The sequence below is a fragment of the Lepidochelys kempii genome, chromosome 7 (assembly GCF_965140285.1).
Source record: "Lepidochelys kempii isolate rLepKem1 chromosome 7, rLepKem1.hap1, whole genome shotgun sequence".
Taxonomy (NCBI): domain Eukaryota; kingdom Metazoa; phylum Chordata; order Testudines; family Cheloniidae; genus Lepidochelys; species Lepidochelys kempii.
Genome location: NC_136386.1, coordinates 23,932,636 through 23,947,014, shown reverse-complemented (window position 1 = coordinate 23,947,014; position 14,379 = coordinate 23,932,636).

The window sequence follows — 14,379 nt, the reverse complement described above, 5'->3', positions numbered from 1 at the left end:
TCCACACCTGCAAAGACAAAAAAAGAAGACCTTTTTCTGGCACTCAGTTTTGATTTTCACAGCCCATCAACAGTTTCTGTAATCAGGAAATGGTATACGACACTCTGCCAGTGCCAGACAACACTGAAAGGTGGCTTGTGTACACAGAGAGTTAACACTCTCCTGTTTCAGAGTAACTTTCCACAGTATGCATCCGACGAAGTGAGCTGTAGCTCACGAAAGCTTATGCTCAAATAAATTGGTTAGTCTCTAAGGTGCCACAAGTACTCCTTTTCTTTTTGCTCTCCTGTTTGATAGTCTCTATGGAATCCTTATCAGACATTTGACATGACTCAGCCAAGTCTCCCCCAGGAGAAGGGTTATTGCAGATCACGAAGGACAAACATATTGATAGGACCATGAAGAGGTCTTCTTGGCAAATAGCCAGGCTCAGTCCAGAGGTTTTAATTGTATACCTTCATAGGAACTAGGTCTCCCTTTCCTAGCGAAATATAAATAATTTGAATGGTACTATCTAATAAATCCACTGTTTGTTGCTTCCAAATAACGAACAACACACTACTTAATAATCTGGCATGAATTTCACATTATCTCAGTCAGACTTAAAACAGTACAGCCACAATTTTCCTTAATGAGACCCAAAGCAAGTCAATAACTGTAAGTGAGTTAACTACACCCTCTCTTTCCTGCTGTAAAGAAACCCACAACTTTCTATGCAGTCCAGAGTAGGTTTTGCAAGCTTGAGCATCCCTTACAACATTCTGGTTAGGCACAGTCCTTGCCAACAACTATAGCCTACTGTAATGCATTAACAGCACAGGTTTGCCACCCTCTTTATATCAGGGGTTATCAAACTGGGGATCGGGACCCCACAGGCGGTCGCGAGGTTATTACATGGGGGGTCACGAGCTGTCAGCCTCCACTCCAAATCTTGCTTTGCCTCCAGTATTTACAATAGTGTTAAATATATAAAAAAGTGTTTTTAATTTATAAGGGGGAGTTGCACTCAGAGGCTTGCTGTGTGAAAGTACAAAACTTTGAAAACCACTGCTTTACATGCATATGCTGTGTTCCAAGGTAAATACAACAGCAACCTCTTGTCCTTCAACAAATATAAAACTATGACAGATGAGAGTTGTTCTCTCAATGAAAAAGATTCCATTAGAAAATGGAAACTCACATATTCCACAGAAAAACAGAATAGTGTAGCAATTGTTCCACAGGCTTTACTAACAAGGAAGGGTTGCATTTCTGGGACTGCATTAGCTGTGAACTGTGATCTGGCATCCTAATTTGCAGGATGTTAAAGGATCAGAAAATAACCAATTTGAGCCATCAAGCAAAATAAACACAGCAATGTTTGGCACACCACATTCTTACATTAAGTTGTCATGTTGTTATACAGGAGTTTGTCTTGTCAAGCAGGGAAAAGTGGCAACCCTCATTACTTCTCCTCTTGATAGAGGCATTTTTGCTCTGCCCTTTCTCTAAGGAACAAGGGCCCAAATCTTCAAAATATATTTGGCCATCTAACTTGATTGATTTCAGTGGAAGTTAGGAGCCTAATATCTCTGAGGATCTGAGCCAAAATCTTTCCCTTGCAATGTTGTAACACAATGATGTTGAATCTAACCTGAAGTCACATTGGGCTCTCCAAACATCCTGAAAGTCTGGCTGTTCCGAAGACCTGTGAAATCAGTACTGCTCTGCAAAATTCAGAACAGTGTACTTGGACCCAAAATTTGAACCATTTAATGAGCAAGGGGTGTGTATTTAGGAAGTAAATAGTTCCCCTGCCCAGCCCAATTTCCTGCTCCTGTTTTGCATGTGTAGTGGGAAGTTGCGTATGTTTAGAGCCAGATTGACTATGTGTATATACATATTATAATTTATGAGTGAATGCACTGAAAACTGGTAATTCACATACCACTTGTTTAGAACAAAATACCTGCAGTTCACCTCAACTTTTCAAAAGCACAATAGTAATTAGTGTTTGCAGTGTTGCTGTAGCCAGTTGGCCACAGGATATGAGAAAGACAAAGTAGGTGTGCTAACACTATTTTTTTGGACCAACTTTGGTTGGGGGAAAGGACAAGCTTTCAAGCGCCACAGAGCTCTTCTTCAGGTCTGGGGAGGGTAGGTAACTACGAGCCAGAGTGTCCAAGCTAATGACAAACTGGGACACATTGTTAAGCATAAAGGGTTCAAACGTGCTGTAGGAAACCACTTAAAAATGAAGTGGGCAATTGAGGGTTAGATTGTATTGAGATTTGTAAACCATAAGGATGGGAGGAGCGAAAGGCGGGGAATCAACCTTATCAGACTAAGGGCTGGTCTACACTGGAAACTTACATCCCCCTGGTGTAGACAGTGCTAGCTCGACGGAAAAATTATTCCGTCAGCCTAGCTACTGACTCTTGGGAAGGTGGATTACTTACGTCAGTGGGAGCACCCCTCCCGTCGGCACAGGTAGTGTCTACATTGAAACACTACAGTGCTGCAGCAGTGCAACTGTGTGACTGTAGCGGTTTAAGTGTGACTTTTGTTGGCTTTAAAAGACTTTAGTTTTCATTTCTAATTACAGAAGGCTTAGAACAGCTTACCCTTCAGCACCAGACCTGAAGAAGAGCTCTGTGTAACTCAAAAGCTTGTTTCTTTCACCAAGAGAAATTGGTCCAATAAAAGGACTTGGTGGTGATGGGGGACCTCAAGTACCCAGACATCTGTTGGGAAAATAATACAGCAGGGCACAGATGGTCCAACAAGCCTATGTGCCAACTTTTCGTTTTCCCAGGGGGTGATCCACCCCCTCCCCCCAAGGCCCTGTACTTGCTCCACCAATTCCTGCGCCTGCTCCATCCCCAAAGTCCCACCCTCACTCCACCTCTTCCCACTCCCGCTCCACCCACTCCCCGAGGCCCCTGCCTGCTCACTGCCCTCTGCCCTCCCTCAAACTCCCTCCCAAGCCACCGATCAGCTGTTTGGCAGTGTTGCGGAAGGGCTGTTTGGCAGTGCCCCCGATTAGCTGACCAGGAGTGCTGCCAAACAGTTGTGGGGGGTAGGTTCTGAACATCCACTATTTTTTTCCATGGGTGCTCCAGCCTCAGAGCACTCATGGAATCAGCGCCTATGACAACAAGTTCTTGAAATGTATTGGAGACCATTTTTTATGTCAGAAGGTGGAGAAAGCGACTAGGGGAGAGGCTTTTCTAGATTTGATTTTGACAAATAGGGAGTAACTTGTTGAGAATTTGAAAGTGCAAGGCAGCTTTAGGTGAAAGTGATCATGAAATATTAGAATTCATAATTCTAAGGAATAGTAGAAGGAAAAACAGCACAATAAAGATAATGGATCTCAAGAAGGCAGACTTTAGCAAACTCAGAGAGTTGGTAGGTAAGATCCCATGGGAAGCAAGTCTAAAGGGAAAAACAGTTCAAGAGAATTGTCAGTTTTTCAAAGAGACATTATTAAGGGCACAAGAGCAAACTATCCCACTGCGTAGGAAAGATAGGAAGTATGGCCTGGCTTAACCAGGAGATCTTCAATTATCTGAAACTCAAAAAAGAGTCCTACAAAAAGTGCAAACTAGGTCAAATTATAAAGGATGAATATAAACAAATAACACGGCATGTAGGGACAAAATTAGAAAAGCCAAGACACAAAACCAGATTAAACTAGCCAGAGACATAAAGGGTAACAAGAAAACATTCTACAACTACATTAGAAGCAAGAGGAAAATCAGGGACAGGGTAGGCCCATTACTCAATGAGGCGGGGAAACAAATGTGGAAATGTCAGAAGTACTACATGATTTTTTTGTTTAGTTTTTCACCAAAAAGTTTAGTAGCAATTGGACGTCTAACATAGTGAATGTCAGTGGAAATGAGGTAGAATCAGAGGCTAAAATAGGGAAAAAACTAGTTAAAATTACTTAGTCAAGTTAGATGTCTTTGTCACCAGGGCCTGATGAAATACATCCTAAAATACTCAAGGAGCAGACTGAGGAGATATCTGATCCATTAGCGATTATTTTCAAAAAGTCATGGAAGACAGGAGAGATTCAGAGGACTGGAAAAGGGGAAATATAGTGCCAATCTCTAAAAAGGGAAATAAGGACAACCCAGGGAATTACAGACCAGTCATCTTAACTTCAGTACCTGAAAAGATAATGGAGCAAATAATTAACCAATCAATTTGCAAACATCTAGAAGATAACAAGGTGATAAGTAACAGTCACCATGGATTTGTCAAGAACAAATCACATCAAACCAACTTAATAGCTTTCTTTGATACGATAACAAGCCTTGTGGATGGGGGGAAGCAGTAGAAGTGGTATATCTTGACTTTAGAAAGGCTTCTGATACTGTCTCACATGATCTTCTCATAAACAAACTAGGGAAATGCAATCTAGATGGAGCTACTATAAGATGGGTGCATAACTGGAAAACCGTTCCCAGAGATGTTCCCAGAGAGTAGTTATCAGTGGTTCACAGTCATGCTGGAAGGGCATAATGAGTGGGGTCTCACAGGGGTCAGTTCTGGATCTGGTTCTGTTCAATATCTGCATCAATGATTTAGATAATGGCATAAAGAGTACACTTATAAAGTTTGCAGATGATACCAAGCTAGGAGGGGTTACAAGTGGTTTGGAGTATAGGATTAAAATTCAAAACGATCTGGACAAACTGGAGAAATGGTCAGAAGTAAATAGGATGAAATTCAATAAGGACAAATGAAAAGTACTCCACTTAGGAAGGAACAATTAGCTGCACACATACACACATAGGAAGGAGTACTGTGGAAAGGGATTCTGGGGGTCACAGTGGATCAGAAGCTAAATATGAGTCAACAGTGTAACACTGTTGCAAAAAAACTGAACATCATTCTGGGATGTATTAGCAGGAGTGTAGTAAGCAAGACATGAGAAGTAATTCTTCCGCTCTACTCTGCGCTGATTAGGCTTCAACTGGAATATTGTATCCAGTTCTGGGCACCACATTTCAGGAAAGATGTGCAAAACTGGAGAAAGAGCAACAAAAATGAGTTAAGGTCTAGAAAACATGACCTATGAGGGAAAATTGAAAAAAATGGGTTTCTTTAGTCTGGAAAAGAGAAGATTAAGGGGGGACATAACAGTTTTCAAATACGTAAAAGGTTGTTACAAGGAGGAGGGAGAAAAATTGTTCTTCTTAATAGGACAAGAAGCAATGGGCTTAAATTGCAGCAAGGGTGGTTTAAGTTGGACATTAGGAAAATCTTCCTAACTGTTAAGGTAGTTAATCACTGGAATAAATTGACTAGGGAGGTTTTGGAATCTCCATCACTGGAGATTTTTAAGAGTTGGTTAGACAAACACCTGCCAGGGATGGTCTAATACTTAGTCCTGCCACATGTGCAAGGGACTGGACTAGATGACATCTCAAGTCCCTTCCAGTCCTAAGATTCTATGAAGATATTACCTCACCCCCCTTGTCCATCTTCAGCATCTGATATTTATAGATCTGACAAAACGAGGATGAAATTGAAGCCAGATATTAGAAGTGAACCATGATTAATAATTTCTCTTTTTTGCATTAATTTATAAAAGCGAAGGACTAAATAGCAGTGGACTGGATTGGTACTGAGCAAGCTTTCAGCACAATCCTGATGTGCATCACCTCTGATTATTCCACTCCTAGACCCCAGCTTAGCCAATGCACCTGAGGCCAGACCTGCAGCACTCCCTGCTATGCCAGTCTTGGAACCCTCATTCAGTTCTGTGGATGCCCCTCAACCCTGATCTGCAGCCCTTCAGCTAGCCCAGTCCAGGGCAACCCATGCAGTGATTTAGCAATGCATCCCCGACACATTTTCACTTACAGCTTGAGTGAGGATTTGAGCTTCCGAGGAGCCCAAACCGAAACTTGGCTCTGAACTCAGATCACAGGAACTGGCTCTAAAGCCAGCCCCAGCCTGGAGTGCAGAGGTTCTTGGGCTGGGCTCGTTACAGAGATGAGTTTGCCAGGCCAACTTGGACCCAGAGTTTGAGTTTGGTCCCCTGCCAAATTGGAGCCTGGCCTCCAGCGGAGATAGGGCTGGTGCCCTGGCCCTCAGGGCTTGTTATTCCACAGGAGCAGGGGTGAGTCACTGCTTAGCATAGCTGGCAGGGATGTGGGGGGTTTGAGATGCACCAGGGGCAGCCCAAGTGTCCTTGCCTAGGGCAGGGGAACCAGCCTGGGGCCACTGAATTCCTGGCAGGGAGGGGGCCCAAGAGGCTGGTGTATGCCAGGGTCCATTATCTGGCATCACAGCTTCTCTCTGCCCTCCTGGGCTAGGGGCTGAGCCAGGCAGCAACTGCCGGCCAGGCTGCAAGGGAGCCCTGCTGCCGCTGGTGGTGGCGCTCGGCAACTGGCAGCCCCACAGCCCAGGGGGCAGAGGCTCCTGGCAGAGAGATCTGTGGGTGACACATGTGGGCCCCATGGGCAGGGGACATGGGTCTGTGCTGGGCAGGTTGAGCACTCGGGAGCCAGGCATGCTCCTGCTCCAACCCGAGTCCTGTGCGTTTTGGGCAAGGCTCTGCAGCAGGGCCAGAGAGGGGTGGAAATGTGGGTGGGCCCCAAAGTATGGTGAAAAGGCAATGACCTATCTGTAGATGTGGGGGAGACCGAACAAGTCCTGCATGAGGTGGTGCATCTTGGTGGGAAGTGGGGAGGGGAGGGGAATGGGGTGGACATGGGGAAGGGACATGTTCTGGGTGGCATTACTGTTTCTGGAAATGGCTGGGAAGTGTCTGTCCCGGAGTAAATCCCTGCTCTGTCCCTGGGGCAAGTCTGGGGACGTGCAGACTGACACCCTGGCCAGGCTGCACCCTGCACGTTGTGGTTAAGAGGATGTTGCCCTTTTCTCCCACCCCCAAACTCATGGACAGGACTCACTCAGGAGCTAGTCGTAGGATCCGTTCAGTCCCAGAAGTCGGACAGATGCTCCTTCCTGTCTTTGCTCCACATCTTCCCCTCCAGCCATACTGCAGAGCAGGGCAGGGACATCTGCCACGGCGGGAGTCTGGCACTAGGACGGGACCAGAGCCCTGGGGTATGTCTACACTGTAGCTGGAAGTGTGATTCTGCTTCCCTATGGGAATAAACAGACATGCTAGCTCTGCTCCAGCTAGTGCTATAAAAACAGCCGTGCACTATAGCCTGGAGTAGCCCAGATGGCAGCTTGGGCAACCTCCTCCTGAGTACAAACCCACTCAGACCCCCTGGTAGGTACTCAGGTGGCTAGCCCGAACTGCTGCCCATGCTACTCTCAGGCAGGCTAGCTCAGGGATGTGTCTGTCTCCCTAAGCTTGGGAAGCACACTCCCAGGTGCAGTGTAGACACGCCCTTGGGTATGTTTGCATTTGAGCTGCAAGGGTGTGATCCCCAGCTTGTGTAGACATACCCATGCTAGTTCTGCTTAAGCTGGTGCCTAAAATCAGAATTGTAGCCACGGCAGCATATACCTAGTGTACCGCCCTGAGTATGTACCTAGTGTCCTTGCTGGGCATGCATTCAGTGTGGCTAGCCACAGGCACTGCCAGGGCCACATTCTATTTTTAGTGAGCTAGCAGGAGTATCTCTCTGACATACCCTCTGGCTAGGATATAGGTGGCTATGCCCCTGCTCTGCATCTCTCTCTGCTTCAGTTCCCCCTTCTGTAAAATGGAATGTGTGATGTGACAGTGATTGTTTGCAGAGTATTTTCAGGTGTCAAAGTGCCAGTAATAATCACAGCCTCCTTCCTGCAGCTACGCTATTCACGCTACAAAAGAATGAGGTGGCCAAAGATTTGACCCCCAAACACCTGACACTCCTCTTCCCCTCTCAGGCACCCCTCAACATACACATAGTAGCAGTCTGACACACACACATACAGAGCCCATGAGCCCCTACACCTTTCCCCTCCAAATTTGAGTGAGTGGTGTTGCAATCTAGTGCACAGTGTTGCCACACTACTCTGGTTTGGCCCAGCCAAAAAGTGGTCCCACTATGCTCCCTTCCTCACCCCTCAGTGCTGCAGCCTGTTGTAATCCCATGACACAATCAGAACTCTATTCAGGCCCCTCTACCCAGAAAAAATAAACTTTGGCCTGATTCTACAATTGGATTCCTCCTAGCTTTAACTGAAGTGGGGCTCCTTGCATGCACAATGCTATGCAGATCAAATTGCAGGATTGGTGCCAGTGTTTTAACTGTATTATATATATAATCATAGAATATTAGGGTTGGAAGAGACCTCAGGAGGTCATTTAGTCCAATCCCCTGCTCAAAGCAGGACCAACACCAACTAAATCATCCCAGCCAGGGTTTTGTCAAGCCAGGTCTTAAAAACCTCTAAAGATGGAGATTCCACCACCTCCCTAGGTAACCCATTCCAGTGCTTCACCACCCTCCTCATGCTTCCAACAGCAACATCCCAGGCAACGTCTCTCTAGAGCTCTTTCCACTGCATAAATGGCAGTTCCCTGAGCTCTAGTCTATACAGTGAGTTAAAAGGATACTGTCAACATAAACCCCACACTTCTTGCTGTAAGTTTTTACCTACCATTGTTATAGTCCCTGTAAAATATTGTTTGTGCCTAGTACTGCGACAGAAAAAGATTACAGAAAAATAATCCCCCCCCTTCAGTTTGGATCTTTCACATAGCAACGGGGAGGGAAAAACATTTTTAAATACTCCAGGAAAATGTGCTTTTAAAACTACAAAAATTGTGAGGGAGACTCGGGGATAGGTACCTGAATCAACTTTACCTTTTTTGTTTTGTTTTGAAACTGACTAGAGCTCAAGTTGATGATGTCCCTTTAACAATATCCTTGTGTGATTTCAGCATGAATTTTCAGGATACAGAAGAAAGCACTGTATATGAAATCCTCAACAATCACACTCCATGCCTGCCACTCCTGTGCATTTCTCATGAAAATCAGTGACTAAGCCAAACCAAAAACCTACATGATGTTTTGATTGGCTAAGACTCGACAACTGGATTTGCTGACTGGCTGAAAACTAGGGCTGTGAAAATATTGAAACTCAGAGACTGGGGTTTTCAGCAGCTTTTCAAAGGTCTTGTCTTCCTGTTGATTTTCAGTAAGTTACCAAACAAACTTTGCCATTGGTTGACCAAGTCTTACCTACATTCTCATTGGTGGATATTTCAAAACCTCAGAAGGCCTTAATATGGGCTAGAAGCAAGGAGATGTTTATTGCTAACTGCTACTGACAGATCCCAAAGGCTGCTTTGCAGTATAACACTGTACATACAGTAAACTATTAAAGTCTAAAGCAGACTATATTATTAGCTCAGAGAGCAATACAATTACTGGTATTGCCAACATCACAGAGTAAAAAATATTTCAAAGTGCCATTCACAAGTAGCAAACCAATAGCAACACTCCCAATGACTTCTTAGGTGTAGGATTGGGCCCAGTTTTAAAATGTTGATCACCACTGATCCAGTATACTGTGCTACTATTTAGTGTGTCCTCCTTACCTAGACTGTTGAAAGAACAAAACATTATGCAACGAGCCATGGGTATTTCTGGTGTAACTTCACTGCAGTCAGTGGGCTTACACAAGGGACAAATTTGGTCCTGTATGTTTAATATTTGTGGACTTCAACACAGTCCTCCAGTTTTTGAGTCATCTCTCCTAAAAGGGTAAAGGGCACAGTTACACTGGGGGTACAGTACGATTTTGGTTCTTTAATATTCTGGATGGGGTAGTACTTAGTCCAATTTCATCACCAGCAGGATTATTTGTCGCCAATGGGAATAAAATGAGGCCCATGATAATGCTAAGTCCATCAATTCATTTTTTCTCAGTATATCACAGCACCTGCGCCCCACCACCCAGGATTATTGATCACATGCCACAATCTAAGAAATTTTATCACTTAGATGGGAGATTTCCAAGGATAGCCCAGGAGCACTTTGAAGTAATATGGGTAACACACCACGTGGTGCTCTTCCATCTCTGCAAGAAACTGATGCCCCAGCCTGGTGTGAGGGACCACTGTATTGCTAGATTGGTCATCATCTATGCAAATATGATATGAAAGAGAAGCCAGGCCACTTATTCTCTAAACTCTCTCTCTCTCTCTCTCAGGGGCTTTGGGAGGATCAATGAGCTAATGCTTGTACTGACTTTTGAAGCTTAAAAATGTCAAGTCTTGTGATAGTCACTAAGCTCTCATGTCATTTTGCACCAAAATATGGGTGTTAACTATAGAGAAGCTACATGAATATAGGAACTGCCATGCCCAATCACACCCATGGCCCATTTAATCCAGTAACCTGTCTCTGACAGTGGGCAGAATCAATCTTCAGAGCAAGTTGCAAGAAATCCCACCATAGGCAGATGAGGGGTTTCTGACCCCCACAAGGTCTCATCCTAATCCCTAATAGTCTGAGTGAAATCCTGAAAGAGGAGGTTTTATCTGTTTGCTGCTACTTTGTTAGCATTAACTGTTATAACGCTGGATATCCAAGGGTCTAATCCTGGCTGTCACTCACTTCCTGCGTGATCTTGGGCAAGTCGCTGCATCTCTTCAAAACAGATTCTGTAAAATAAGGGATCCTACCTACTGCAGAAAAGCATTGTGAGAATTCGTTTATGCAGCTGTAAAATGTTACTGATCTAGAAGTGCTAAGGAGTAGCTGTATTATTATACATCCTAATCATACTCCATCTCAGGTAATTACTATGGGCTGATCAAAATTCCCCCTGCAGTTTCATCGGGATACAGGATTCTTCTTCACTTCCTGTCCAATACCTTTGTAGCACTCTTGTGTGACTGTTAAACAAGTGCCTTATTCTACCCTAGGGTTGCCTTTATTTCAATAGCATGTGGACCTATTGGATCTTCTGTGGTGTAGTCAAGTATAGTTACTACAGAGCAGTTTGAGAGCCTTGGCTAAAAGGTGCCAGAGAAGGGCAGAGTATTAGCATCATCGCTACATTGTCATCAGCGTTGGGGTTTTTGGACAAGACACTTCTTATGCGTTGCATTGTTTTTACAAAATCCAGCTCCTATTTTGAATGAAACAAAACTTTAAAAACAATGAACTGACATAATTCCAGGACAGGTGGGAAATCCAGAGTGATCCAGGCTACGCACACACCTGGAGATGAGAGGGACAGAGTGCTCAATATTCAGCATTTAAAGTGTAGTGATGCCTTGCCACTGGGCATTTCTCTGGCCAAAGAAAGGCCAGTCAGGGGCTCAAAGGGGATTAGGATGTGACATCCACAACGAGATAGTGTCTTGTCCTGATTCTGATGTGTGGACTCTGAAGTCGTTTGCTAAACTCTGGCACTCTTCTGGCTGCATGCAGGATTTATAATTCTGGCCACAGGCCACTTGTAGTACACAGGCTTCTGAAAGGCTCCCTCGTGACAGCAGGGTACAGCTGCTGTCTCTAGTCCATGAATAAAATTGGAATTTTTGCTATGGTAACATGGAGGAGATTTATTCTTAGGGATTAATCCTGCTTCCATTCAAGTCCCTTGGGGGGAGACTTGGGTCCTAGGGTCACTCAGAAGTACAGCCAAAACCCCCTTATTAATCTAACATCACTCAGAGAGAGGACAGCACTGATGATGCATGCCTGCGCCTGGCCTTTCTGTAATGCTTTGTCACCAGCCATCTGATTTTCAAAGCACTTTTAACAAGCAACTAACCTCCCACTCAGTGCATATTATCAGCACATCTGCTGGGACTCTTTTCTTTGCTCCTTGACTTTATTTCATAAATTTTAATCCAAAACAGATGATTTTAAGGTGACTCCCATAGTACAAGAAAGAAAGAGGGGGAAGCAGGGCAGTGTCTGGTCAGGGATAGTAAGGCTGAGAAATCTGCAACTATGCAAACATGCTCTAGCAAGGAAAACTTATCTGATGCACTATTTGGCAAGTGACGTATAATGTTTTTTATTTTAAAAAAACAGCCTCTCCCTTCCTGTGCAAGTGCAGTATGTAAATTACTCACAGACACAGTGAGTAAACCCCATTCTCTGATGCCCTGCATTTTGTGTATTAATTTACATATGTGCAAGAGGTTCCAATGCCAGAAAGGTGTCATTTTAAGTCAATGCTGCACAGGTGTAAATGACTACACAAAGTGCAGAGCAATAGTGAATTGGGCCGACAGGGCCACACTGATCCTTGATGCAAGATCTCTGAAAACAACTCGGTCACACTAAGAATGAATTAGGTCCATATCGGCAGGATTTAATCTTTTTAATTTGCATCAGAGGCAGCATTAATACTAATATTAAAGTGTGACTTAGTGATTTAAATTAGAGATGGGCCAAAGGCCAGGATCCGAACAATGGAGTCCGATCTGAGTAGCACCTTGAAGCTATAGTACGTAACATCTGATTCTGAACACGTCAGACTTTGGGATAGTTCAAATTTGGATTCGGAATTTGAATCTCCAAATTCAGTAGGGTTGATCTGGGGTTTGGATTGTGCCCATTCAAGAGAGAGAACTTTGGCTCTGGATCCAAAGATTAAAGATGGGGTTTTGTTTGGGCCCATCCATCTCTAATATACATAGAAATGTTAATTTGCTTTTGTAGCAGTGAAGGTCCTATGTTGGAAGGATGAATTGTTCCTCGGAAGCCGGGTGGATAGTGACTGGAGCTGGAGTCACTGAATCCACAGTTAAGAGCGGATTTATTTCAGTTGAAACGGAAGCAAAAAACAGAGATTTGGGCTGAGGGCCAGAAAGGTGAAATGAGAATCTTGAGCAGATTAACTTTCAGAGGAAAATAAACTGCATGCATATAATATCACCATAAATCATCCGCAACTCCCAAGAACATCAGCCAGGCTGACAGGCCTTAAATTAGACCCAACAGCAACTTTGTTTTGGATCCCATACATCACATTTCTGCACCCCATGATCCTCCTGCTCTGTTCTTGCTTTCCCAAAGCAGGAAGGATGATCCCATTTACAAAATTACTGCTCTCGGATGGCTCTGGAGAACAGGGGCATGGTAAGCAAAACTCATCTGAATTGTTTAGGGAACCTTATGTATTTCCTTATCTGGCCTGCTCCCCAGAGCACAAGAGGGGAGCCTGAGACTGCATATGAGACCAACCCAAATTATGTCACGTTTTTGTTGCTGGTATTGTCCAGAAATGTCACGAGACACAGTGACAAAGGTGTGGTCTGTCCGGGCTGCATGTCTGAGGCACATTGGCTGGCCTGGGTGAGGGAAGCTGGCCAATCCTATACTTGTTCTGGTGTTCAATGTATTCAGTATCCAAGGCTGTCAATCTTATAAGTTTCAACAGCACTAATATCAAAGTAAAGTAAAAATATTGAGGTAGCATGTTTGGTAAGAAAAAACATTGTTTAGGGATCAAAAGCATGGAGGTGGCGGAGAATTAAAAATGGCTCACCCTCCTATTCTGTACTAGAAAGGGCCTCACCTGGAATCCTGGATCTGATCTAATCTCCCCCAAACTTCGGGAGAGTTGCCTCCGGATCTAAACGTTGCAGTTTAGGACTATCTTTAGCTAACACCCTTCTCATATTTTGCAGTCTCAGCTCAGATAAATTAGGATTTATTATTTGTATTATGGTAGCACGTAGGGGCCCCACTCTGTTAGTGCTGTACCAACAGAACAAAAAGATGATTGTTGCTCCATAGAAATTGCAGTCTAAGGCCCCAATCCTGCAATCACAGTAAAAAATGCTAGTCTCTTGCCATTACCTATTTTAGGTGCTTATTATATAAGGTGCCAGTCACCCCAGTGCACTGTTAAAGCAGTAAAAAATTTACTGTTAGAACTTCTCTTTGCCTGGGTTAAGACAGCTGTGGTTACTATGTCTTTGACTGTCTTGGATCTTTCAAACTTCAGCTTTATTTCACCATTGGTTAAGTTATTGGCTTCTTTTTTAAGCACTAGCACTAGGCAATTTTGCTCCCTTTAAAGAACATATATTTTGATTCAGTTTAAACTTTCCTTTGGTATTCTCTTTCTCCTGGATAAACAAAATGTCACATGCCAAAAAAACAAGGCAATTCTCAACAGGTACAGCTCATAAATTCAGAATGGAAGATACAGTGAAACAAGCACCAGAACCCCATGTAAAGAGCATCATAATCATATCCACACCCGACAACTAAAACCCCTACTCAGAGCCAACGTTCCCTCTAATTTTTGACAGGCTGTGTGCACAAAAAATTTCTTCTGGGCAAATTGTGCTTCTGTGCAAATTTTTGTGCGCGCTGTGTTTCGCTGTGCGTGCGGGGTTTAGGATCTGTGTGCGCGCACACAGCTTAGAGGGAACAGTGCTCAGAGCCCTCCAGAAACACCTTCAACACTACTTTCCATTCCTTGCCCTCCCTG